Source organism: Rana temporaria, chromosome 4 (genome assembly GCF_905171775.1).
Source record: "Rana temporaria chromosome 4, aRanTem1.1, whole genome shotgun sequence".
In the NCBI taxonomy this organism is placed as follows: domain Eukaryota; kingdom Metazoa; phylum Chordata; class Amphibia; order Anura; family Ranidae; genus Rana; species Rana temporaria.
Window position 1 is genome coordinate 44,813,074 of NC_053492.1, and position 15,232 is coordinate 44,828,305.

Genomic DNA, 15,232 nt, shown 5'->3' on the forward strand with positions numbered 1-15,232 from the left:
GTTACAGGCTGCAACATCATCTCAGTCTTCTGTGGTACAAGCATGCACATGAAAGTGATAACTCCAAATTTGGGAGCAGTGCAGCATTGTTGCTACCATTTCACAGTACGCTGCATTAGGTGGACTTCACTGGCATGCTCAACATGTATTTCTGGGACTTTGCAGGGGGAACTAGAAGACTAAGCACATTTTTTTTTAATGAGAGGCCATAGATCTGCTTTAAATTATTCTGTTAGAACGTTAGCACCTTTTGATACCCTGCTCAGTGTGAGAATAAATTTGTATTGTGAGAAGTAAATATTGTAATAAGTATTGCGATCCCAGATCAAAACTCAGTGGACACAGAGATGTGAAGACTGAGCAAATTCATATTTGGCATCATTCTCTAAGCCAGGGGTGCCCAACCTTTTGAAGATCAAAGGCCACTTAAGCGACTTGGTAACCCGGTTGCGGGCCACAATGAGCTGAGAGGGTGGATAGCAGCCCACTCGGCTCTATAGAACCCACTCTACTCTCAGCACACCAAACTCGCAGGTAATAGAAGTCTATGGCTCAGTGCAGTTAACCCACATGTGCACTTCTCTGCAATCAGTTTGAAAGCAGCCCAGGAATCACTGCAGAACAGATATGCCCAAATATACACTGTGATTTTAGTAATAAACATACCTTTTAATAACAGTATTCTATTTTATTCCATCCCAGAGCAGGAGGTCGCGGGCCACATCAGAGGGCTCCACGGGCCACTGGTTGGGCACCCCTGCTCTAAGCAATGAAAGAGTAGGACCTATACCTTGGCATACATTAAGAATAAAAACGTCATCTATGTATCTTGGGCATTTGCAATATGCTCTGGTCTTTTCCTTCTACCGCATTTGCCACTAAAATCAGCATGAGAATGACAGCCAATCAAATTTTACATTGATAAAGGCTGGCCTCTACAAAAGTTTTACTGCTCCATATGGAATCCTGCATTTTCTCCTTGCTCTGTATTATTTGCAGTAACAAGCCTTTAAAACCATAATTAACCATCTCTCTTAGGGGGATAAACATTCAACACTTACTGGTAGTCAAATTTGACGATGGCTCTTTCCTTTAAACCTCTAGTGCCAAATACAGATGTGTCGGCACATAATGGATTATCTACCCGGACTTTGATGCAGTCTTTACATCTCTCGCCCCCTGATTTCTTCTGCTTTTGATTGGAGGATGTAGTATTTTTCTTCTGGTAGGTGAGCAGTACAAGGGCCATAATGAGCATCATCTGAAAACAGAGCCTTCAGTTAGAAAATTACATAAATCTGTCTCTCTAAGGGCCCATGTATACACAATGGATCTAAAGCAGTATCTGCTGCATTTCCCAAAGAATATGCTATTTTCTGTACAATTACTAACACACAGGAATTTGTAGCTCAGTCAATAAGCAATTATGTTTTAGTGGTTTATGTTGGCGATGAGCTGGCCAATGACAATCGCACTTCATTCAACTTTGTTTCTGAAGGAGAATGATTTGTAGCTGCAAACACCGATGTTATGATGTAGCTCAGGTTTGGCATGTACTGTAGCTGTGAAAAATCATGGCGACAATTTGACAGCAACTACAGGGGGTCCCCGACTTACGAAAGCCCGACTTACGAACAACTCCTACTTACGAACGGGACGCTGCGGGGACTATCTGCCGTTCTGCACATGCGCGGCCAGACGGAACATCGGAAAATTATGGAAATGTTCATAATTGCTGTTCTGCACATGCGAGGCCATTCGACGGAACATCAGAAAATGTTGGAAATGTTCGTAATTGCCGTTCTGCAAATGCGCGGCCCGACTTACGAACATTTCTGACTTAAGAACAACGCGAAAGTCCCTAATGCGTTCATAAGTCAGGGACCCCCTGTATAGCAATTGCTTTGTTAGCTAGATGCTGGCTAGTAGCAAAGAATATCTGCTACAAAACCTCCCGCGTAAAATAAGCCTTTCACACTTGAGCGTTTTTAATAGTTTTTACTTTTATTTAACGTTTTTGAGCATTTATGCTGGTGCTTAAGCATTTCTTATTTTTATTTTTTGGGTGAGAGCAAGGAGCACTCGGGGGTCCAAAAAAATGCCTCTCCTGTTGTAGGGTCCACAAAACGTTTAGTGGAGTGGTACAACATAGACATCAGGGCAACACGTTTCTGGAGAATAGACTACCCCTTCTAGAGAGCTGACATATAAACTTAAAAATTATATACAATTAGTGGCCTCAATAAGTGTGCCTAGTGACTTAAATATATTGAATTATTTTAGCCAGAGGAAAGCTAGTTAATAGAAATATTTGTATTCATTTTTGGGCATTTTTGTTTTAGCGTTCTCATTAAAGTCTGTTAAGTCCAAAACCACTTGAAGCTCAAAAGTAGCTGATGTACTTTTTCAAGGTTCAAGCGCCTTATGCTCAATTGAAAACCATGGGATTTCTGAGGTTGAATGTTTTTTTGACTTCGAGCATGGGCTACTTTCACACTGATCCACTGAAAATGCTGCAATTTTACCGTGTTTATAAAGGACATGTGACTCAAAACTTGCACCAAAAAACGCATTCCATGTACGCTTTTGCAACATTTTCTATTGCTTTCAATGGGAAGGTGAGTGAAAATATTGCAAAGTCTAGGGGCCATATTCCCGTAGATTTTGGGCGGGCGGCGCGTAAGCCATTTACACTCCGCTGCCCCAACCTACAGGAGCAAGTGCTGTATTCCCCAAACACTTGCTCCGTAGTTTGGGGCGGCGTAGTGTAATTGGCCCGGCGTATCCCCGCGTAAATCCAAGGGGGCGGCTTGTATTTAAATTAAGCACGCCCCCGATTCAAATGAACTGCGCATGTGTCGGGCTTAAAATAGCCCAGTGCGCATGCTCCAGTTCTCGGCGTAAAACGTCAATGACGCCGACGCGTGTGTCATTGACGTAAAGTCGTATTCAAGAACGACTTAGAGAAACGACGTACCCGACGGGAAAAGACGACGCGGACCCGATGCCATACTCAACATGGCGTACGTGGGACTGGCGTAAGGTTACCCCTCATATAGCAGGGGTAACCTTACGCTTACGCAAAGGACGTTAGCGACGGTTACGCGACGCAACTTCGTTCGGGAATCGGCGTATCAGGCTCATTTGCATAAACAAATGAGACCTGAACGTAAACGCCACCTAGCGGCCGGCTGGGTAATTACATTTAAGATCCGACAGTGTAAGTGACTTACACATATCGGATCTTAAACGTATCTATGCGAAAATGATTCTAAGAATCACTCGCATAGATACGCGGGCCAAAAAAGAGAGATACGACGGAGTATCCTGAGATACTCCGTCGTAACTATACTCAGAATATGGCCCTAGATGCGCAAAGTTAGTAGAGACAATTCCCAACAGACTAAAGGCTGTAATTAAAGCAAAAGGTGGTCCAATAAAATACTGACATAAGGGGGTGATCCTTTTTCCAACTCAATGATTCTGTTTTTGTTTTTTAGTTTTCCCTGACATGTTGGTGTTATATCTTTCACTTGGATGTTATAAGTTGCACTAGTAAATACAGCTGGATAAAAATAAAATAAAAAATGTGTGTCTTCATTTCAGGCTGCAAAGCAACAAAATGTGATTATTTTAAAGGGGGTGATTCTTTTCTGTGCCCACTGTATTCGTGAAAAATATGTACATTTTTATATGGAACTTTTTAATATTTTGCACAAATTAAGTTTACGCTAATTGTTTTGTTACACATTATATGCTAGTGATTGTATGATATATAGCAATTTATATAGTATTTTGCAATCTGTATACGACTTTTTCATGAATAAAAAAGATCAACTGGAATTACAAGGTATACAAACACTTTTTATGGATGCATCCAGTATGGAATGAAAATGTTTTATGATTTCTTGTATTACATAGTGTTGGGTGGCTAGTTACTGTAATTTATTGAGCATTGTATTTCTGTTGTGTGTATGCTCATTGGACTCTCTCTCTCTCTCGTGGTCTTAGTAAATGTTGCAGTATTTATCAAAAGGTCAATGTTACATTCACTGGTCTTGGCTTCCTTTATAAATTCACTGGCGAATCGTTAATTTTATTCACAATAATCCGATGATTCACTGCAGAACCTGGTACATTTTTAAGGCTTCATCTACACTTGGCCGTCGCTTACCGTGGCCGCAGGAAAATGCGTTTTGCGTTCTCCCAGGGCTGGCGGCCAAAACATTCCTATGCTGAACGCAACTTTTCCGTGTTCAGGAGAGGGAGGTTGAACCTCACCTAACCACAGCAGCTCCTAAACTGGACACTTTGGGGAGATTTACTAAAGCCGGAGCACTCAGAATCTGGTGCAGCTGTGCATGGTACCCAATCAGCTCTAACCTCAGCTGGTTCAGTTAGGCCCCGTACACACGACCGAGTTTCTCGGCAGAATTCAGCCAGAAACTCGGTCGGAGCTGAATTCTGCCGAGAAACCCGGCCGTGTGTACACTTTCGGCCGAGGAAGCCGACGAGGACCTCGGCGAGGAAATAGAGAACATGTTCTCTATTTCCTCGTTGTTCAATGGGAAATTTCGGCTCGCCGAGATCCTCGGCGGCTTCACAAGGAACTCGACGGGCAAAACGATGTGTTTTGCCTGTCGAGTTCCTCGGACGTGTGTACGGGGCCTCAGGGTTTGGCAATAAAACCTGTAGCTAGATTCAGAGAGAGTTAGGCCGGTGTACCAGTAGATACGCTGACCTAACTCGGAATCTGCCCCGTCCTAAGTTTAAGTGTATTCTCAAACTGAAATACACTTAAACCTAGCTAAGATACGACAGCCTGCGCCGTCGTATCTTAGGGTGCAATATTTAGGCTGGCCGCTAGGTGGCGCTTCCGTTGAGTTCCGCGTAGAATATGTAAATGACTAGATACGCCTATTCACGAACGTACGTGCGCCCGTCGCAGTAAAGATACACCGTTTACGTAAGGCGTTTTCAGGCGTAAAGTTATTCCATCAAATAGCTGGAATAGTCAATGTTAAGTATGGCCGTCGTTCCCGCGTCAAAATTTAAAAATTTTACGTCGTTTGCGTAAGTCGTCCGTGAATAGGGCTGGACTTAATTTACGTTCACGTCGAAACCAATACGTCCTTGCAGCGTACTTTGGAGCAATGCACACTGGGATATGTACACGGACGGCGCATGCGCCGTTCATAAAAAACGTCAATCACGTCAGGTCACCCCCCCATTAACATAAAACACACCCCCTCAGCCTAATTAGAATTAGGCGTGCTTACGCCGGCCCCATTTACGCTACGCCGCTGTAAGTTAGGAGGCAAGTACTTTGTGAATACAGTACTTGCCTCTCTGACTTAAGGCGGCGTAGCGTAAATACGATACGCTACGCTGCCTTAGCCCCCATTCACATCTAGGTGTTTTAACGCCTGTAGTGCTACGCCGCTGCCGCCAGAGGGATGAAAACACATGTCCCTCTATGGAGATGGTTCACATCTCCACGCCGAACGCCGGACGCCTGACGCCTGCCGCCTGAAAAAAGGTCCCGGACCTTTTTTTCAGGCGGCTTTCGGCGTTCGGCTAGGAGATGGGAAGCATCTCCATAGAGGGGGTCAATCTGGGGCACATCTAGGCGGACAATACTGGCGTTTTGTCGCCGCAAATCGTGGTACAAAACGCTGCTATTTGTACCGCGATTTGCGGCGACAAAGCGCCGCAAATTTGTCTGCCTAGGTGTGAATGGAACCTTAAAGTTGCGGCAGCGTCTCTGAATCCAGCTACTGGTTTCTATGCAGAAGTGAGCTTGATTTTACACTCTCCAGCTTTAGTAAATAAACCCCATAGGCTTTTATGGGGTTGAGTTTAGGAGCTATGGCCAAAAAACGGCAAAAGCTCCTAAACTGAAGTTTGGGAGCTGCCTAGTGTAATTGAAGCTTAATAGTGCTCCACCTAAGTCCATATTTGTTGCAAATTCTGTTTTACGCTTGCCATCATTACGCCGCCTCCACCATCCGCAGATTCGCATTATAACACGCGGGGCACATGTCATGAAAACGTTGATGAACCCCCAATGAGAGATGTCAAATCTAGGCAAACCAATGTGTTTAATTGTGAGCATTTTTCATTAACATGCCCCGTTATAATGATGCATCTTTACGTTTCTTGTTTACTGACTCTTTAAGCGAACAACGAAAATGAAAAACAGACGTTGGTATTTGTGGCTTTGACATGACAAGATAAACTACTGAAAAACTGACTCATTGTAAATTTGAATGTAAACCTGAGTAAAAACTATTTGAGGTTCTGGAGTTCTGAAATCAGCTTTGAAATGCAGTACAAAACATCAAAAAACCAACACACGGGAACTATGAGAAGCGGGTACATGGTGGAGCTGGTGGGTGACTCAGCTCTCCTGAATGGGAACAGTCACATTGAGTGTGCTATCTCTTTAAATTTACAGTAGAAGGGTCTTTTTTTTAAGTGACAGCTGAGAAGGAAGAATCTGTTCCAGGGGAACAAAATGGATTTACGACTGAGTGTGGCACACGTTCTAATTGGTCTACTATGATCTGTATGAAAAATAACAGGCAACAATGACATTGGAAATATTTAGAAAGAACTTCTCAGGACAGACATATGGCATCTCTAACTGCTGACTTGTTCTTCAAGGTGCTTGGTCCAGAGCTGCCCAGTGCCACCCATATCCTTGCTGAACCAGAATACATACTGTAAATCTATATCAGCCATCCCAATACTTGGTTGGTTGTATGCAGTGGCTCTAAGCAATGACGTATTGATTAGGATGGCAACTTTCAAGATACCCATGTCAGCTATCAGATTTGTGTCATAATAGGCTCCCTCTAAATATTTTTTTTTCTCCAATAAAGTCTCAGGTATAGTGAAAAGCATCTTTTTGTCTTACCTGCAGTAATGTTGCCTTTTGCAGCTGCTTCATTTTCATGTATTGCAGTGATGAGGTTAGAGACGGTGTCTTCTAGATGTGTGGCTTTATTAGTAATCGGGCTAAGCCACACCTTTCATGTGGCTAAGTAAGACACCTACCTCATACGTGTAATTGGCCGCATTCGAGGTTGGGTGCAGTTACACAGCAGCAAGACGCATTCTGCAAGTTTGTCATTTTGACCTCAAAAGCTACCACATGAACAGAATAATCAAGAGACTTGTGAACTTTCATTTCCACTACAACAGAAGGAAAAAAAATCCAGGTGGTTAACATTTTCCTGTTGATGTACTTTCCCTATATTATGTGAGAATTAGGTACCTGTCATGTAAGCCAGGCTGAGTACCTGGCATCTTAGCTTTGTAATGTCAACTTACGCATGCTCTGGGCATGACTAGGGTATTATAGATGGTGCACCATGTCTGCCCAAACCACATTTTTTTTTATCTCAGCCTTGCCCAGAAAAAACAGACAACATATTACTTGCAATTTAAAGTGTTAGTTCACTGAAGCACTACCCCGTGCCTCCGTTTAGGATGGGTCCTCTGTTCTCAAACTCTTAGGCCCCGTACACACGAGGGGATCTCCGCTGGAAACGGTCCGCCGGACCGTTTCCAGCGGAGATTCCTCCTCCGGATTTGGATCCGATGGCATGTACACACCATCGGATCAAAATCCGCGCGGAATTCATCCGCGGTGACGTGTCGCGCCATCGCCGCGACGATAACGCGGCGACGTGCGCGACGCTGGAAGGTAAGTACTTCCACGCATGCGTCGAATCATTACGACGCATGCGAGGGAGGGGAGCGGATGGATTGATCCGGTGAGTCTGTACAGACCACCGGATAAATCCGCTGGACCCGATTCAAGCGGATAGATTTCTTAGCATGCTAAGAAATTTATATCTGCTTGAAATCAATCGGCCCGAGGAATCTCCGCGGATAAATATCCGCTAGGCCGTACAGACGACCGGATTTGTCCGCTGGAACTGATCCGCGGATCAATCCCAGCGGATAGATCCGGTCGTGTGTACGACGAGGCCTTAAAGAACTTCGGGCCAGATTCACGAATAATTGCGGCGGTGTAACGTAACCCGTTTACATTACACCGCCGCAAGTTTTCAGTGTAAGTGCCTGATCCTCAAAGCACTTACCTGGAAACTTGCGGCGGTGTAACGTAAAGTCGTCTGGCGCAAGCCCGCCCAATTCAAATGGGGCGGGCACCATTTAAATTAGGCGCGCTCCCGCGCCGGACATACTGCGCATGCTCCGTTTTGAAATTCCGCCGTGCTTTGCGCGAAGTGACGTCATTTTTTAGAATGGCGACGTGCATAGCGTCCATTCGTATTCCCGGACGTCTTACGCCAAAACAAAAAAAAATTGAAATTCGACCCGGGAACGACGGCCATACTTTAACATGGCTCGACTAAAATTAAGCCATGTTAAAGGAGGCCTAACTTTGCGTCGGGAAAAAATTACTAGCGACGACCTAACGAACGCGAAAACCTTCGTGGATCGCCGTAAATGCTCATTTGCATACCCGACGCTGGAATACCACGCAAAATCCCCCCAGCGGCGGCCAAAGTATTGCATCCTAAGATCCGACGGTGTAAGTCAATTACACCTGTCGGATCTTAGGGCTATCTATGCGGAAATTATTCTATGAATCAGCCGCATAGATACGACAGGAGATACGACGGTGCATCAGGAGATACGCCGTCGTATCTGTTCTGTGAATCTGGCCCTTCAACCCCTTTGACACTAGGTTGAGTGTACAAAGCATGCGATATCACAGAAAACAACTAAAAGTAATACTTGGTATCCATTAGTAGTACTATATAAAAAAAAAAAACATGCACTGAACCAGTTAATAAAGGCAAACTTAATATATTGTCACCTAATATGGTTGGTAATGAAGTAAGCGTAGAAATGGATTAACAATGACAACATTTTACATACAGGGTGATTAGTAATAAGTACTAGGCATACTGTTAGAAGATACTTGGCATCCAGTGCAGCATAAACAGTGGCAAGGCCATCTATAGTGTAGCGGTGAATAGTAGTAAAGCTTGATTTACCAGACCCAGGAACTGTACTGCAAAATGCAATAATGGTGATTATGCTAGGCTTAGACTGACTGGATGTGCACTTTCCATAGAAAAAAGGAAAGGAGAGAACAAAGGGGTGTTTTACACGAGGGGCAGTTCTTTATGCTGTTCTTCTTCCGGCAAGCACTTTAAGAAGTGTTGGTGCACTTAACAACAGTTTCAATAAACCTGTATGCATAAAGATGCAGTAAAAATGCATCAAAGATGCAGTATAAATGCATTATAGGCAGGGGCGTACTGACCATTGTGGCACTCGGGCACTGCTCGAGGGCCCCATGCCACTAGGGGGCCCCATCAGGGTTGCAAGGCTAAGTAAAACCAGGGACAGTATGTAAAAACATTTTTTTTTTTACATTTGTCCCTGATATGTCTGAAAATGACATGCTTTTGATGTGCAATTCCTCAGATTTTAGCTGTCCTGCCTCCGCACTGCCTCCTAGCGTGGTGGCCATCTGTAAGCCCGGGGGCCCCATAATCTTCTATTGCCCGGGGGCCCCATGAGTTGTCAGTCCGCCCCTGAATAGAGGTGCACTATAGTTGTAGTAAACCTAATGTCTCGCCTCCAGTAACTCAGTCCCTGTTAGTAGTGTGAACAATAGGCAGCGCCTTCTCAGCAGTCCCTGTGGTGCAGTTGTGAACTCTTGCTGTAGAAAACGGTCTGCTTAGTCACTCCATGGTATGCCTCTGGAGATTCGGCGGTGGGAAGTAGAGGGTGAGAAGATGCTCTGATCTCCTTGTGGCAACGGTGCAAATACGATCGCTGTGGTCTGTGCTGCGCTGCCTCATGTGTCTCCACTGGTTTGGCCTCTCAGCAGTCTAGTCCGTGTGCAGCAGATATGCTCTCTTCAGTTCCCTCGATGGCAAGAGGAAGAACCTAACTGAGCAGTCTCAGAACTGCTCCTCCTTTCCCCAGTGCATCTTAGGAATTATAGTGCAATTCTTTTGTGCACTATAGAATGCATTAAGATAAAAAACCTTCTGACTTTACAACCCCTTTAAAGTAGCGCAGTGCCGAATAGCAAAATATGGCCTGGTCATGGGGGATAAAATCTTCTGAAACTCAAGTGGTTAACAACACAAAAATCAACTTTCTTTCATAATACAAGAGAACATTTTTCTATGCATGCTGTATCCCTCACAATACATTTGATTGGGAAATCCCAATGTGAGTTTTTAGCAGTGACGTTTTTCTTATCAATGTTGTGTAAAGCCCAGCTTTATGGTTGTCGCAGTCCCATAGATGGTTTCTCCCATCTCAGCGGTGGAGCTCTGAATGCTCCATCGGTGCTACCATTGGTTGCTTCTGCTACTACAGTGGGGATCGAAAGTTTGGGCACCCCAGGTAAAAATTTGTATTAATGTGTATAACGAAGCCAAGGAAAGATGGAAAAATCTCCAAAAGGCATCAAATTACAGATTAAACATTCTTATAATATGTCAAAAAAAGTTCGATTTTATTTCCATCATTTACACTTTCAAAATTACAGAAAACAAAAAAATGGCGTCTGCAAAAGTTTGGGCACCCTGTAGAATTTATAGCATGCACTGCCCCCTTTGCAAAGCTGAGACCTGCCAGTGTCATGGATTGTTCTCAATCATCATCTGGGAAGACCAGGTGATGTAAATCTCAAAGGTTTTAAATGCCCAGACTCATCTGACCTTGCCCCAACAATCAGCACCATGGGTTCTTCTAAGCAGTTGTCTAGAAAACTGAAACTGAAAATAGTTGACGCTCACAAAGCTGGAGAAGGCTATAAGAGGATAGCAAAGCGTTTTCAGATGTCAATATCCTCTGTTCGGAATGTAATTAAGAAATGGCAGTCATCAGGAACAGTGGAAGTTAAAGCAAGATCTGGAAGACCAAGAAAAATATCAGACAGAACAGCTCGCAGGATTGTGAGAAAAGCAATCAAAACCCACGTTTGACTGCACGATCCCTCCAGAAAGATCTGGCAGACACTGGAGTTGTGGTACACTATTCCACTATAAAGAGATACTTGTACAAATATGGTCTTCATGGAAGAGTCATCAGAAGAAAACCTCTTCTACGTCCTCACCACAAAAATCAGCGTTTGAACTTTGCAAATGAACATATAGACAAGCCTGATGCATTTTGGAAACAAGTTCTGTGGACTGATGAGGTTAAAATAGAACTTTTTGGCCGGAATGAGCAAAGGTACGTTTGGAGAAGAAAGGGCACAGAATTTAATGAAAAGAACCTCTGTCCAACTGTTAAGCATGGGGGTGGATCAATCATGCTTTGGGGTTGTATTGCAGCCAGTGGCACAGGGAACATTTCACGAGTAGAAGGAAAAATGAATTCAATAACATTTCAGCAAATTTTGGATGGTAACTTGATGCCATCTGTGAAAAAGCTGAAGTTAAAGAGAGGATGGCTTCTACAAATGGATAATGATCCTAAACACACTTCAAAATCCATGGGGGATTACATCAAGAGGTGTAAACTGAAGGTTTTGCCATGGCCTTCACAAATTTCTGACCTCAACATAATTGAAAATCTATGGATAGACCTTAAAAGAGCAGTGCGTGACAGACAGCCCAGAAATCTCAAAGAACTGGAAGACTTTTGTAAGGAAGAATGGGCAAAGATACCTCAAACAAGAATTGAAAGACTCTTGGCTGGCTACAAAAAGCGTTTACAAGCTGTGATACTTGTTAAAGGGGGCAGTATAAGATATTGACTCTGCAGGGTGCCCAAACTTTTGCAGACACCATTTTTTTGTTTTCTGTAATGTAACACTATAACGAGCCTAGAAAAATGTTCAATGCTTCCGAGCATGCGTCAAATTGTTTCCGAGCATGCACGTTTTTTTCTCCTTCTGAGTGCCATACAGATGAACGGAATTTCCGAAAAAAGAAGAGAACATGTTCTCTTTCTAAGTCCGTCAGAATTTCCGACGGAAAAAATCAGATGGGGCATACACACGGTCGGAATATCCAATGAAAAAATTCCGTCTGAATTTTTCCATCGGAAATTCCGACCGTGTGTACGTGGCATCAGGGCCGTCTTTACCACAGGGCAAACGTCACTGTTGGGGGCCCAAAGCAACCCCCTTTGAAAAAAAAATAAAAAATGTTTTATTTATTTTTAAATACATTTTTTTTTTTTTAATATATTTTTATTTTTTATTAAAAGGGACAATTTTTTTTTAGGGGCCCCAGATGGCAACCCCCCTTTTTTTATTTATTTTTAAATAAAAAAAAATATATATTTTTTATATATTATTATTAAATTTTTATTAAAAGGCCAATTTTTTTCTTTAGAGGTCTGGGGGTCCCCAGGGGCCCATAGTTCCACAGGGCCCCGGATGACAACCCCCCTTTTTTTATAAAAAAAAATAATTTTTTATATATTTCTTTTATTTTATATATATATATATATATATATATATATATATATATATATATATATATATATATATATATATATATATATATATATATCATATAAATGTTATTATTATTATTATTATTATTAAAGGACCCAGAAGTCCCCCAGGGCCCTGGATGGCAACCCCCCTTTTTTTTATAAAAACATATTTTTTTATATTATTTTTTTTCTTTTTATTTCTTTTTTCTATATATATATATATATATATTTATTAAAGGGCTCAGAGATCCCCAGGGCCCCATGTGGCAAACACCCTTTTTTATTTTTTTATAAATGTTCATTTTTTTTATTTTTGTTTATATATTTTTTTTATTTTTATTAAAGGGCCCAGAGGTCCCCAGGGCCCTGGATGGCAACCCCCCCCCTTTTTTTATAAATGTTTCTTTTTTATATATTTTTTTTATTTTTTATTAAAGGGCCCAGAGGTCCCGGATGGCAACCCCCTTTTTTTTGTATTTTTTTTTATAAAAAAAATTATTAAAGGGCCCAGAGGTCCCCAGGGCCCCAGATGGCAACCCCCTTTTTAAAAAAAAATATATATATTTTTTTATATATATTTTTTATTTATTTTCTTCTTTAGGGCCCCCCGCTTCTAAATTCGCAGCAGCCCCCCCCTGCTACTCAATTTCAGGCAGCAGCACCCCCCCCGGTTCTCTGCTCCAGGGGGCCCATGCCTGAAGCTGTGTAAGTGGCACCATAATTCCTGATGGCGGCCCTGCTGCCCGTTAAGCCCCTGTGCTGCCCACAAATCAGGCTGAAAATCATCAGCGGCACACAGCCAGTGACAGTACTGCTTCCCTTCCCAGTGTTTTAAAATGTACAGCACCCCTGGCTTCCCTTTAGACGTGCACTTCTCCCTTCCTGCCACTGGGTGCTGCTTGTATATAAAAGTGAATTAGAATGTGATTTTATAACATCCCCAGTTTGCTCTTCCCGAGGCTGACTTCTTCATGTCCTGCTCCTCAAGGTATGTCACTGTTTGCTAATCTATATTGTAAATAGAAGTTTTCTGTAGAGTGTGCCCAAAGTCTTTATAACATTTGATGATTCACTGCAGGTCTGGTCAGTGTTTTAAAAAGTTCTTCTATTTTACACATGGCATGGCATGGGGTCACAGCACTGTCTGTCCATTCTGCTTTAGCACCATGGGACCCCATGCCATGCCATGTGTAAAATAGAGGAACTCTTTAAATCACAGACCAGACAAGATATTCACTCACTCAGTTAATTTTTTAATTACCACACCAGATATAATCAGGCATGTTCTTCTCTTTCAAACATAAATTATTCTGTATATAGCCATAGCATTAAAGGCTATGAGCTTATAGAATGTTTTGAAACATTGCGCAATTACCAAAATGACCTGAGTAGACATAAGGGCCCAGATTCAGGTAGATTTGCCCATTAGTTGCACATGTGAAGAGCAGCTGATTTGCTCTGCGCTGGGGCAAATTGGAAAGATTGCCACCTGATTCAGGATTCCTTTTGTCTGCTAATTTGCTCCTTTGTAAGGCAAAAATCAGGGCGTAAGGCAGCGCAAGTGAAAGTGGGTGTGCCCTATGCAAATGATCTTTTTTCCACTCAGCAGTGGTTTGCGCCTATTTTCAGGGCAAATTTTGCCCACCTGCTTGCACTGAGCAAATAAATAGGGGCAGACCTGCGCAGGTCCTGTGCAAAATTACATCCTGCTTGTTCCACCCCCCCCCCCCTGAGCAAGGTAATTTTGCCCTTTGCTGCGAGATGGCACCTCCCGGCCCAAAAAAAAAGAGGAAGGCTAATTTTGTGGCAGCGGAGATGGAGATCATGCTGGAGGCACTGACGCGCCATACTGCTGTTCTGTATGGCGCTGAACGCCAAAATACTACTGTAGCCCAAAGGAGGGCAATATTTGAGGCGATAACCTTAGACATCAATGCCCTGGGCTTTGAGGACCGGACTTGGATGGACATCCAGAAAAAGTTCACGGACATGCGGACAAAATTGTCCTCATTAAAAAGCACAGCAGGGGCACCGGAGGAGGACCAGCCTGTTCTGTGCGACTCAATCCGGAGGAGGAGGTCATCTCTCAGAGTCTATCGCTGGAGCAGGTGGAGGGACTGCCAGGCTATGACTCCACTGTTGGGGACTTGGGGACTGCAAAGTTTTTTGTTTCTCATATCTGCTGTGTATCATGGGAGGGGGTAGAAGTGAACATATGAGGGGGTAGAAGGGAACATGTAACAAGTTTTTGTTTCTCATATCTGCTGTGTATCATGGGAGGGGGTAGAAGGGAACATATGATAAGTGTGTTGCTCCAGCAACATTTTTGTTTTGTGTCATCCACAGATGTTGATGATGAGGCTGGGCCGTCGTTGGCTGTAGGGCGACCCACGCCATCCCCAGAACATCATGGGGTGCAGTCAGGCCCTCTGCAGATCCTGGACATGTTGGTGGAGGAGGATATCGGCCAGAGTCCATCTAGGGAGGAGGAAGTGGTGGAGGAGGCCGTTATCCTCAATCTGGAGGAAGCAGTGTCCCTCCAGGAGGATCCCACCATCCCTGACCGACCCACCCCCCCCCCCCCGACCATAACATCATCCCCCTCCAGGGCAAGCCCCTCCAGTGTCCCTCCCTCCAGTGTCCCCCCCTCCAGTGTCCCTCCCTCCAGTGTCCCTCCCTCCAGTGTCCCCCCCTCCAGTGTCCCCCCCTCCAGTGTCACTCCCTCCTGTGTGACCCCCTCCCCTTCTGCTCCCTCAGTTCGTGCCCCAGCCTCTCC